Here is a 12,077-nt window from a genome sequence, read left to right on the forward strand (position 1 = left end):
CCCCACCATCTATGGTAATCCCGTTATCCTTTGTGATGATTAGTGACCCGGTTCTGGCCACTGAGATGTAAGCAGAATAAAGCTTTTGAACCCAGGTTCAATACCTGGTACTCAATAACTACTTATTGCGCTAATGAGATATATTCAATCTATATGTTCTCAATGTGTAACAAAAATATTCTGTACACCCACACCTTTAGTAAGTCTTACAGACTTTCTCGGAAAATGTACATATATGTACTCAAGTAACCATATCATTCCCCTCCTGGATTCCTCCTGCATCTTCTCACTTAAAATCTCCACCATTTTCCACTTTATTAAAGCCTTTTGCCAACATTCTATAGAAATGCTGTCCCATAGAAATATAATGTAAACCACATACATAGTTTTAAATTCACTGGTAGCTACATTTGAAAAGTCAAAAGAAACATGAAATTAATGTTAATGACATGTTGAACCCCAAATATCCAGTATTATTTTGACACAAAATAAATATAAAAAATTATTGAGATATTTTACCTACTTTTTTTTCATTTTAAGTCTTTGTCTCAGTATATATTTTATACTGTAGCTCATCTCAATTCAGAATGACTTTCTCTTTCCCAATCTAACTTCTCATCCAATTGACCTAGTTAATTCCATATCATGCTCAATGTTTTGAAATGCTTTCTTCTCCAATTTATCAAATTTTCATTCATTTTATATCTTTCATTTTGATGAGTATTTGTTATTTAGTGCCTACTATAAAAAACAAAATATTTCCTGCCTTTGAGCTGCTTACATGTCTGGTGAAGAGAGCTCTGCTCAGAGCTAAGGACTCCTTCTTTGCTATTCCCACTGTGTTTTTGGGGTTTTTTTGTTTTTAAGATTTTATTTATTTGACAGAGACACAGCGAGAGAGGGAACACAAGCAGGGGGAGTGGGAGAGGGAGAAGCAGGCTTCCCGCTGAGCAAGGAGCCCGACGTGGGGCTCGATCCCAGGACCCTGGGATCATGACCTGAGCCAAAGGCAGACCCTAATGACTAAACCACCCAGGTGCCCCCCCACTGTGTTTTATATGCACTTCCCTTATAGCAGTTGTTAGGCTTCCTGCACCTAGGGAAGGGCTAAAGAGACAGAAAACGGTGTCCACTTACAGAGTGGTTTTGTCTGTGTATTAATGATAAATAGGATTGTATATCATAGGAATTTGAATTGGAAGAGACCTCAGAAGGTTCAATGCTTAACTTTATGTGACAACTTGACTGGGCCACAGGGTACCCAGATACTTGGTCAAACATTACTGTGGGTGCTCCTGTGAGGGAATTTTTGGATGAGATTAACATTTAAATTGGGAAGTTGAGTAAACCAGATTGCTCTCCATAATGTGGGTGGGCCTCATCTAATCAGTTGAAGGCCTGCATGAAACAAAAGGCTGACCCTCCCCTGAGCAAGAGAGAATTCATCCTGCCTGAACACTTTTGATGGGGACATCAGCTTTTTTTCTGCCTCAGACTTGAACTAAAACATTAGCTCTTCCTGGGTCTCAAGCCTGATGGTCTTCAGAATGGAATCACACCATCTGCTCTCCAACTCACTGACTCACCCTGCAGATCTTGGGACTTGCCAGCCTCCATGATCATGTAAGCCAGTCCTCTATAATAAATTTATTTGTGTGTACACACACACACACCCCTCCTGTTGGTTCTTTTTCTCTGGGGAACCCTGACTAATACAGAAAGCTTTTCATCCAACCTCTTCATTTTAGAGTTGAATCAACAAAGGACCAGAGAGTTTAGTGACTGCTTAAGGTCACACAGGAAGTTGGGAATGGATCAGGACCAGAAATAAGTCCTTGAATTCCTATGTTAGTGCTCTTGCACACTGTACCACATGCACAGTACCACTGGTGTGCACATGTGCGTGCATGCACACACACACACTTTTTAAAAAAAAAATGGCCTACTTAAATGAGAATTCTGTTTTTGTATCCAACAGGGAAGGATATGGAACTCAAGTAAATCATGGTGAGAAGTCCATCAGGGTTACATGGATAGAATTCATTAGCTGGGGGTACAAATGAGGTTGGCAGTAAGAAGTTTGAAGAGATGACAGCCATAGCTTTTCAGTAAGGATGGAAAAAGCTGTCCGGGGTTTTGGCTCTGCCTGCAGATCTGGGTCGATGATTTCATGAATAAGCAAATTGAGATTTGAGGTTTCTGTTTGGCACATTTCTTGCTACAGTGCATTCCAACCCAGAAGTATCAGAACCTTGAGAAGCTAGGGGTCACGCTCAGCTAGAGTGAGCTGGAGGTCCCAGAACACAGCCACCGAGACAGCCTCTTGTTGCCAAGATGGAATGGGAACAGCAGTAGCCAGTATTTATTGAGTGCAATGGGCCGGGCACTCTTCTAAATCTTCTCTTGAGTTAGCTCACATAATCCAACAGGAACTCTATGAAGAGTTGCTGTCATTATCATACCCTTTCTGCACACGGTGATACTGAGGTAGAGGGAGGTTAGAAAGTGGAGGGTCTGGGATCCAGCTCAGGTGTCCAGCTCCAGAGTCGGTGCCCTTAACACCACACCACCCCTCACGTGTAGAAGCCTGAACATTTCCTCTGGAAACTCATAAAGTCGTAGGTTCTATTCAAGTATATGTGCCGAGAAATCTTCTGACCTCCTAATACTGCTTCCTGAATGAGGACGAGGAAATCTGCGTTAGTCCTAGCTCTGTCACTAATTAGCCTCCTGCCTTTGGCAAGTCACACCCTCACTTCTAGGCATCCATTTCCTCATATACGAATTATGTTGCTGGGTGAATTCTGACAATCACATCTAGCTATGAAGTTCTAGGATCCTAATCGCTCTGAGGTTATACTTTAAGACTATCATTATATAGATTCTTATTGTAATCTTTTTAGTTAAACTCAGGAAATACCTTTAATAATATATAGATGACTTGCTAATTTGTGAGTAAAAATCTTCAGAGGGTATATGTCTTATCCTTTGAATGATATTTTAACACCATGCACCTTCTAGTATTTTCAAATGGGATCAGGAAAGAAAAAGGATTTCTGAAGGAATTTTTTTTTAGGACACAAGGCTGAGACGTGCATTAAGGTAAATGTTCTAAATATACATGGACATGTCATGAATGGGGAAATGCACAACGGTTTCATTAATAGAGAGTCCCTTGTGCATAGTTTGCATTAGCCATTGTCCAGCAAAAGAACATGGTCTAGGAAGACTTGAGACAGGGAATCCAGCTCTAGGTCTGGCACCACCTACACCTGTGATCTTGGTTGTCTCCTTGCTTCACGGATCTCAGTATTTAAAGGGAGCTGTTTAGTTCAACTAATTTCCTTGTGGGTACAGTGGTGAAGACATGGGTGAGGCCTCCCCGGAGGGCTCAGTTCTGGGGCCATGCTCCTAGTGTGGACCACCTAAGGCAACTGCACCCGAAAGGAAGTCTCACTCTTGGCATCTCTCACAGGCTCCATTGGATATATGGTTAAAGGTGGGAATTTCAAAGTTGTGTCAAAATAATTTGAGAAAAAACAGAAGGATGAGTGCCCCTTTCCTTCTCCCCGGCTCAGAGCGTGGGATCCAGAAGCTGCCCCACGTGTCATACCCAGTAGGTAGACTCTAAAGGACCACCATCCAAAGCTCATGTTTTCTTCAGAGTGTAATAGAAGGCTATTGTCTCTGTGACTAGTTACCTCAGAAGCAGGGCTCTCAGAAATAATTCTCAATTTTCACTAAATCCTTGCATAGCCCCTATTACACGTGTATTTTGATTCACTTGGCCCTTTGGTGAGGAGGCCACTTTAGATTCCATCTGGTCCTTTCCCAGAAATTCACTTTAATTCGGTTCTGTTCAGTTCAATATAATCCACCTCTGGGTGTGCCTTCTGAGGGAGGAGAGGTCTGGCCCCAGCTCTCCCACTCTGTTCTAGACCTGTGATCTTAGACAAGCCCCATTCCCTGTAATCTGTCCTAGCACTTCCCAGTAATGCTCTATCCCAATTCCTAAGCTAATCTTACCGTGTTTTTGTGATTGGAGAACTAGTCGGTTAACTGCTCTATAACACGATTCTACAGGTAAAGAGACAACCATTCCTGTCTGTGGCCTCTGCGTGTGTGTGTGTGTATTTCCCAAAACTTCCTCCAGACTTGAGTTTTGTAATCCTTAAACACCTTTTTGGTTCTTCTCTGGAGACTCCTGAGAGTTCTTTTTGTACCAGTATATTTGGTACGATACCTACCAACTCTCAAGCAAGCACTAACCCCCCACAGTGATTAGCCCTAACCAATATTTAAGTGCTTAATTTTTTTCTAGTTCTGTTTGTTTTGCCCATGACTCTAATTCATGGGTAGGTTATAACAATGGCTACCATTTAAATTGCTAGAGACCTTATTTGGGGGAGAGAAAAAAAAACCCTAAAGTGTTGTTTATTTGTCATTATTTTTGTTTTAAAATTCTGCCAGGATTTTCTCCCTGCACCTTCCTTCATTCTAGGTATTTTAGGAATAACTAACAGTGAACTTGTCTGTGTAAAACTGCCCTGAGCTATTCTTTAAGTTAATTATCACTTCTTTTGGTTCTGTGAATGGCTGTTCAATGACACTGTCAGCAAGTGGAATGAACCAAATTACTTTAATTATGGAGTAATTGCACAGAGTGATGGTAATTAAATCTTGATCAGTTTAAGTGAGTGAATTAATTGCTTTAACTTGGAATGCACACCACTGCAAGAGGAGTTGTTTTGTAGTTTAATTAACACCATTCACTAAAGTCTTATCGTATCTAAAATGTAGACAATTAATGAGTTTGATATTATTCTCACCTTCACAAGAACTAGGACAGAATACATGCTGAGAAAGGTAGCGTACTAGAGGAATGAAAGAAAACTTAATATTCTTGTCACTTGTATAGATATATTGGTTGCAATCTCTACTTTGCCTTCTGGAGAAATGTGCAAATAGAAATATTTCCATATAATTAGCTTCTGGCCCCATTTCATTTCAATATTCCTTGATCTGTGCAACAGTATACATTTCCAAATTTGTTAATGTTTTAAATTTCTACAGCCTGAATTTATCCATCACTTGCTTCCTTTTTGGTTGGAGGAGTCTTGGCCTCGTGAAGGTTTGCTTGGGAACTTCATAGAATTTGATCATTTGTCAATCATCACTTAGTAGTTTTAGATTCCCATGCTTTCTATTCCCTGGTGCTGGGAAAGGCTTTATGTTTTTAGAGGAACTTTTCTGCCCAGATCTAGATCAGCGATGCTCAGCCTAGACTGTCAATTAGACCTACAGAACTTTAAAAAATTGGGCGCCTGGATGGCTCAGTTGGTTAAGTGACTGCCTTCAGCTCAGGTCATGATCCCAGGGTCCTGGGATAGAGCCCTACATCGGGCTCCCTGCTCCTCGGGGATTCTACTTCTCCCTCTCCCTCTGCCACTCCCCCTGCTTGTGCTCTCTCTCTCTGTCAAATAAATAAATAAAATCTTTAAAAAAAAAAAAAAAACTTAAAAAAATTACCAACACCCAGGCCCCCTCCAGAATTTTAAGGGGGTGGGATCTAGGCATGAGTATGTTTTAAAAGCTCTTTAGGTGATTCTAACGTGCATCACAGGTTGAGAACTGCTGCTTTAGAAAGTCTATGCCTCCCACTCCATTAACCCTAAGAGAAAGATGGTATTATCATAAATTTCCATATAGAGACCCTCTGGCTTGTTCAAGTGGTCAGGACCTGGATCCAATCCTCAGACCCTCTGCTGCCAGGTCTTAAGGGACAATGCCTCATAAATCTATTACAACCGTACTCTAGAATAAATCAAATTGAGACGTCCTACTTTGCAAACTAGGGAAGCAAAGAAGCGAAGGAAATGAACGTGATTTATTTGGCAGTCTTGGACATTGTCTTATTAAGCTCCAAATAAGGAAAAGATGTATTGTTCTAAGTCCCAGGATGTTAATATGTGCACAGTTGGTTTCAGGGTCATTTCATAAGTGTCAGTGAGTCCTAATGATTAAATAGAATTAGTTGGGGGAATTGCATCTGCCAGCTTAGCCCTGATTTGAGTCCGAAGTAAATTTCTCAAGGTCATACATTGCCAAAGCCAGAACTTGAATCTGGTCTTCTCTCATTTCAGTCCCCAGAGGTGAGCCTCTCCTTCATAGGATCTGGCTCAGAATTAATCCAAGACAATGGGAACTTGGCCCAAGAAAATGTTAGGGTTTTAGAAGTGTTCACACATGAGTTGTCAGGTGAGTTGGATTCTGAAACTAAGATAGTTTTCTATGTGGAGAAAGAGAAAAGGTCCTAAAAGCCAATGTGCTAAAAGACACGTGTGTGGGAAACTGCATGTGGTCTTGCTCTGACTACAGGACACACTGTAGAGGGCAGAGGTATGTTAAAATCAATGGCCCAAAACCATCCATAACCTCTCCTAGGCCAGAAAGGCAATTTTATTTAACTTGTTGTAGCAAGAGAGAACCATCAGCAGAAGGTCTGTGGAACAGCTCCGTTAACAGAGAGTTGGGAGGGGCTCATTACAGGATTCGGGAGGAGTGTCTGAGAAAGTGGAGACAGCGTTCTGAGAATGTGTTCTGTATTTAGGGCCATTAAGAGCAGGGTTAATTCAGTAATTGGGTGTTTAATCATTTTATCCAGGAGATAGAAGGATCGCAGTGCGGCTAGCATCATCCACTGTGAGGTCTTCCATGTTAACTGGGAAAGGGGGATAGTTAGCCATTTTGTGGTTGCAGTGTATCTTTGTCTCTGTTTCAGACATGGTTGCAGAGCAAAGTTGTCTCATCCTTGTTCTGTGAGCACAGTTCGTGTTCAGTTGGGAACCTCACAGGCTAGCTGCCAGGGATGATTTTTCCTTTTCAAGGGTCCAGGCCCTTGATTGCCTTTTAAGGAGCTAGGGCTTCAATGTTGAAGAGTTTTACAAAGTGGACTGACATAACACAATTTCTGTTTGGGGGAGACCCCTTGCGTGGCTATGTGGAGGATGGTTTTGAAGGTGGCGAGACTGGATACAGATGGGCCAGTAGCAGCAGAGGCAAGAAAATGCCCCAGGAATGAGAATGGAGAGGAATGGACAGCTAAGAGATGCCATAGGGGCAGACAGGGGAAACTTGGGCTACATAATAATTCAAAAACAAGTGACGATACCAAGCTACTTAGACAAATCAAGCATGCCTTATCTCCAGTGTTTCACTGGGGAAAACCATGAAATTTTGAAGTTTCCTTTTCTTTGAAAACTAAAATCCAGTGTTTACTATGTTCCTGCTGGGCAAATACAATTTCTTAGGCACGTGAAACTTGTCACAGCTCTGGTAATGTCCCTGTAGTAGGCTTTTCTTACTCAGGATGCTAAGTTTGCAGTATATTCATCCTGGTACAGTCAGAGCAAATATAACAAAGAGACTGCTGGTCCCAGGTGTTTTTTGAGGGGAGATGGACTCCATCTATTGGTTCAAGGCCATGAGTCCTGAATCAGCTGCCAGGAGCCTGAGCAGCAAATAGGAAGGACAAGTGGGGAAAATAGGGTCAGGTCACCTGGTTCAGACAGTCTCCACCCTCTCCTCATCCCATTCTGTCCCAATGGGCAAAAAAGAGTAAATGGGCTATTCTGGGAAAGCAAGAAATCAGTAGAATACAGCAGAACCCTGGAAATTAGGAGAACAAAAAGAAAAAAAAATTTTCTTTAGGGTAAGGCAGGAGACTGGCAGTCAGTGAACATAAAGGAGAGGAGACCATCTTATTTTTTAAAAACAGAGTGCTAATCGTATTGTCCTGCTTTTTTTTAATCCATAAAATTGTCATTTACTGATATAAAAATAGATGCACAGAGAAGACTCAAGTGATAGGGGGGAAAATGAACCAAAGGATGAAATCCAGTTGCAGTAAGTCATAGAGCATTACAACTATTAATGGCCGTAAGTTAAAGGGGGAGAAAGGATAAGAAGAGACCAAAAAGTCTTTCCTTTTAGTCTTTTTGTTTTTTGGGAGATTGCCACAGGTCACTTAATTTTAATCTGTGACAGCACACTTATATAAATAGCTTTGCGCAGAGCGCTTCTTAACATTTACTTCTAGTCCATTTAACATAAATGTTTTGAAGAGCAGATACTGGTTTGAGAGCAACATTTCACAAAACTCTGATGTCTTATTTCCCCCAGTACTTCTACAAGCCTATGCTGTGGATTCATCTTTTCTAAAACTGGTTTTTGTTTTGTTTTGTTTTGTTTTAAGCCAAATGAAATGCTCAGAAAGTGAGGATTCTATTAGTTCGTGACCTTATGTTTTAGTGGAGAAAAAGTGGCTTTGCATCCCATAAAATGTATTAATGTGGGATAGAAATCTTTATCCTTCTACTTATACTAGGTCCCGTCAACAGGATGGATTAGGCCCTAACTAATCTGACATTAGTATTAAAACAAATATTTAAAAACAATGTATCCATTACTGGAACATTAGGTATGGGGCTTTATTTCTTGGTATTAAGATATATCTTGACCCCAAAAATATTTTGTAGAAATCATGACTATATGTGAAGTTGGGTTGGGAATACAGATTATGACTTACATCACTTTTTTGAGTCAAGAATGATGGCCGTTGAAGAACTGATTAGTGAGGCAGCAGATGAAAAAGATGGCACCTTGGGGCACCTGGGTGGCTCAGTCAGTTGAGCACCCCGCTCTTGGTTTCGGCTCAGGTCATGATCTCACGAGTCATGAGATGGAGCCCCGTGATGGGCTCCATGCTCAGTTGGGAGTCTTCTTGAAGATTCTCCTCCTCTGCCCCTCCCCCCTCTCTAAAATAAATCTTTTAAAAAATAAATAAATAAATAAAAAGAAGATACTCTGTGACATATTTTGCTTCTCTGCCTTTGTCCAACCTCAGTGTTGAAGGACATCTGCCATGAGCAAACGACACATCAGTGTTCAGATCTCACAACTAAACTGCTGTCGTTAGAACAAAAGGCATGTCAAAGTCTTCAAAAACCATAAACAGTACAATTATCAACAAATTGGAAGTGGCATTACATACAGCTACAGATGTGGTTAATTTAAATTATTTTCTGAAAATACAATTTTACATATTGCAAAATGTATCTCATTTCTATCCAATTGCCTAGGTTTTTCCAACACCTAATTATCACTCATTTCTTTAACGCATTTTATTTTGATCTCCTGCCATTTGTTTTCATTCTGACAAAACCCATGGGGCATACAGATGCATAGTATATTGTTCCTGCTCTCATGGAACTTAAAATCTACATGAAGAATCATTAAAGGTTAAATGGTGGTATATTTAAATAACACAAGATCACTGCTCGAAGCCACAATATATTGCTTAAGTAGAATCAATCATATAAGGGCCCTCTGCTGTGGCGGGCAGGAAATCATTGTTAGGCTGGAGTAGTCAGCTGAAGCTTTATGAGGAAATGGGTATCGGGCGCCTGGGTGGCTCAGTTGGTTAAGTGACTGCCTTCGGCTTAGGTCATGATCCTAGAGTCCCGGGATCGAGTCCCGCGTTGGGCTCCCTGCTCAGCAGGGAGTCTGCTTCTCCCTCTCCCCCCTTGTACTCTCTCTATCTTATTCTCTCTCTCAAATAAATAAATAAAATCTTAAAAAAAAAAAAAGAAATGGGTATTAACCTGGCTCCTGAAAGATGGATAGGGGCCATAGAGTGCTAAAACCCCCCAGTTCTTGGGCTGCGGGTGCTTGATTTGTAGTTTTTGCAATTTCCCAAAGTACTTCCACCGTGGCTGATTTAAAGCTACTGAGCTAACATCATGGATCATGAAATGGGAGAGAGACGCTCACAATTGGCTCTTGTGAGCCAGTGTAATCTGACTCCAACACCACTGAACGGGAGATTTTTAAGTGATGAAGATTCATTCAGTTCAACAAGTGCTTTGAAGAAAAAGAGAGGATGGCATGGTTTTAGGTCTTCCTAGAAGCAAGATAGCATTTTTGCCTTATCTCTCCCCACCCCGCCCGCCCCCACCCCCTTGTCAATCCCAAATTCAAGCTCAGTCCTAATCATGAATCGGTTACTTTTGAAAACTACGTTCAGGACCTTTCCTATTAAAGGTGACAATAGTGATCTAACACCAGCAGTGCCTTGGAGGTGCTGTCCCAGGGGTGGTGATGGTCTCACCCTGATCTATGTACCCTTTCTTTCTCAGCATCTCTCATGAACAGGACACGCATTTCCAAGATGATGGGCCCAGATTAGAAGCAGGGGCTGTGTTCCCAAAACAGATCAAAGTTACATACAAGCACAGAATTACGGGATTTAAAACTTGGTAGAATTTGGCTGATTTGCTCTCTCAGCTATACGTTTGAAGTGTTCAGTGGGGACCCCAAGTCCTGATCTCATCGCTTAAGAAATGTTAAAATGCCTCTGGTGATTCTGACTTTAATTCACCCTGACTGCTAGAACAGGAGCTTTGGAAACGAAAGGAGTAGCAAATCTCCTGTGTGAGATCAGAGCTCTAAGGGGGACATTTTGTGGCAGCTTCCTTGGATATGTGTGTGTATCCAAAAAAATTAACATGACTTAAGTATTTCTGGCCATTTTCCAAGTGCAGATGTATGACTGGGGGGAGGGGGAGAAAATGTAATTTGCACATTCATTTATCCATTCATTCATTCAACTATAAAAAGGTGAAACTAGACCTCATTCTCCTTGCTTCAACCCTTGCCTCCTTTCTCTTTTTCCCTATTATTTTCTCTCCACACCCCCTTTTTTTCCTACCTCCCCTCCCATGAACCTTGATTAACGGACAACCTCCAAGCTTACAAAAACAGCTTTTGGAAGAACTGTTCTGACAGTTCCTGGGATGAGATTGATCCAGTGATTTCCACTAAGAGTCACGAAAACCCAGAGCCATCTCCAACTATCTGCAAATATTGCAGCAGTTAGAGATAAAGAAATTGTAACCTAGCAGACCACAAGATCCCACATCCCTCCCTTCTCAGTCGATAAGATCCCAGACTGCATCATCTTGGATAGTCAATGTGTCTTCAGATCCAGATTTGCATCGGCTGAATAAAGCCTTTAACCTCTGTTAGAAATACTTGAACTATTTCTTTTTCTCTGACACAACAAATATTTAGGGAGCATTTCCTCTGGCCCAGCACTAATCTCATCGCTTCGGGTACTCAGTGAAAAGACCCCTGCCCTCATGGGGTCCACATTCCAACTATCCACCAAACCACAGCCTGACTGATTTTTTTTTATTTTTTTATTTGACAGAGAGAGACACAGCGAGAAAGGGAACACAAGCAGGGGGAGCGGGAGAGGGAGAAGTGGGAGCCCGATGCGGGGCTCGATCCCAGGACCCTGGGATCATGACCTGAGCCGAAGGCAGACGCTTAACGACTGAGCCACCCAGGTGCCCCACAGCCTGACTGATTTTGGATATGGAACAGCAGGTTTATATAGGGGAGTCATAAACATAAAGGCTGAAGGCAGAAGTCTAAGATTCTAGACCCATTGTCCATTCCCCAAATATTGTTTATGTCCATAATCCCCTCTCTGATGTCCCATTTTCATTCTAAAGTGGATAATGACCTGACTTTTATTGAACACTGCACTTTCCAGAAAGGACCCCCAAAGTATCAGACTCTTAGGAATGGTATAAAGTGGGAGATTTAAAATACAAATCTTAATCTGACAGAAGAAATGGAAGTTCAAACGCTTAAGACAAAAAGACTATTGCTATCTCTGAGAGTATATAGAAAGCACCCAGCTCAGTGTTTTGTAAGAATTACTAAGGCAATAAAGGACTACTACCGGAATAGTCTTTTATTGTCTAGAATTCCTCTTGCACTGTGATAATAAAAAGTGGACTCGATTTTAGTTGATTTTATTGTTTTCAGACTCTCTTCAGACAGTGCACCGCCATTTTGCCTGTACCCTGAGCTGACCACCCTGATCATCCCCTACCCTTGGGGACACCACTGTTCTTCCTTCAAACATTTTCTTAGATTCATCTCATCTATAGAGTCTTTTTAACCAACCTATATCAAGCTGGCTCCTAATACCTGTTTCTTCCATGATC

This window comes from Phoca vitulina, unplaced genomic scaffold (genome assembly GCF_004348235.1).
Source record: "Phoca vitulina isolate PV1807 unplaced genomic scaffold, GSC_HSeal_1.0 scaffold7, whole genome shotgun sequence".
Lineage (NCBI taxonomy): Eukaryota > Metazoa > Chordata > Mammalia > Carnivora > Phocidae > Phoca > Phoca vitulina.